Consider the following 1,628-nt stretch of genomic DNA (forward strand, 5'->3'; position numbering starts at 1 on the left):
TGGTAAGCGGCGAAGTTTAGCCTGTACCGGCGGAACATGGTGCCGGACAGTGATTCTGTGAGTTTGGTTTTTAACTAACCCTAACTCAGGAGAAAAGAGATCCTCAAATTCTTCGCAACCAGAGGGTAATTTCGATGCATCGCTTACCGATGAAGGTTGCAAAGATGGTCCCGATGTCGACGGATCCGTTGAAGGCTGGTCTCCGAAGACGCCTCTACTTGAGTAGTACTCAGACGACGTGGATGGCTGAGTGCCGTGAAGAGTGGACAATGATGAAGGGTGCTTGCAGGGAGCACTTGAAGGACGCGGTGGAGGACTGGGCTCCACCGTACATGGGGGCTGCGGGACTCCAGCCGAGTTTACATGTCCCGGGATGGCCGAGCGAGGGTCAGCTGCATTGATATGGAAGCATTTGAGTGGCGCGCCCGATAAAATTAGACGCAGTCCATGCATGGCATCTGTCCCAAGCAGGGATCGGCCATTGCGAACGATGTAAAAACGAATGTCGGCGGAGCGTTCTTTGAAGCCGACTTTGGTCTGGAAACATCCCATGACTGGAATCGACCCTCGGAGGTAGTGCACAAGAGTGCGCGGCGGTTTCCTTAGCCGGATCTGCTGCTTGGAGTTGATCTTAATAAATATGCTCTCTGAAAGTATTGACACTTAGGAACCAGTATCAATGAGTAAAGGTAATGTAAATCCATTCACCTGAACATCAGCGGTGAAATTCCGTGGGCGACGGTCCGCACGTCCTTCAGGGAGGACCTCCGGGGATCCGACGGTGGAGACGTTGTTTGGCTGTTGTTCCTCCTCGTCGTCGTCGTCGGGAAACGTCACGATTCTATGGATCGGCGTCTGATTACGGCCAGGTTCAAGCCTCTCGTACCGGCGACGGGCGGCGCGGCCTCGTCCCGGCGGAAAAGCCAGGCGACAGGGGTCGATGACTTCAGACGACGAAGACGAACTTCGGCAAACATTTGAAAAGTGGCCTATCTTGCCACAAGAAAAACATGTCATTCCGAACGCTGGACACTCCTCGCGCGGATGGGGTCGGCGACCGCAAAACTGGCACGATTGCGCCCCGCGCCCAAGAGCGCGCGCGCCCGGAGGAGCATCACGAGGCACTCGGCTTGTAAAAACGCGGGTGAGTCCACGCGACTGGTGGCGCGGCGAGAAGGAAACCTTGGAAGGTGAGGAGAAAACATTTGCGGGGGTGGAGAAAACGGCAGGAGGCCGCCCTCCATTTTGACGTTGCATGTCCGAATTTGACTTCAATTGGCGGACATCTTGTCCACGGCGAACGGGAACCCTTAGTACTGCCTCAACGGCCTGTGTCGACTCGGAACGCGGAAGGCATGATGAAATTTGGCGGTAACGATCGCAATCTCAAGCAGCCCGTTCGAACTGTTGTGCCAGAAGCACGATACGTTCGAGGTTGGGTAGTCCAGCTTCCGCAGACTCTCGGATTACCCGACCTTGAACCTCCGATGATAATAACCCGGCCAAAAAAACTTCCGCGATGCGGGTTTCAAGAGACTCCTCAAAATCACAAAAAGAGCCGAGGTGCCGTAGGGCACCAAGGTACTCAGGACGCTTTCTCCCTGCGACTGGACGCGGGTGAGGAATAA

General features: G+C 55.1%; 1 pseudogene; it reads right to left on the reverse strand.

Annotated features, from left to right (window-relative positions):
- Positions 1 to 312: 312 nt before the first annotated feature.
- LOC115317033 lies at positions 313 to 977 on the reverse strand (annotated as a pseudogene).
- Positions 978 to 1,628: the final 651 nt, after the last annotated feature.

This window comes from Ixodes scapularis, unplaced genomic scaffold (assembly GCF_016920785.2).
Source record: "Ixodes scapularis isolate PalLabHiFi unplaced genomic scaffold, ASM1692078v2 ptg000080l_1__unscaffolded, whole genome shotgun sequence".
Taxonomy (NCBI): Eukaryota; Metazoa; Arthropoda; class Arachnida; order Ixodida; family Ixodidae; genus Ixodes; species Ixodes scapularis.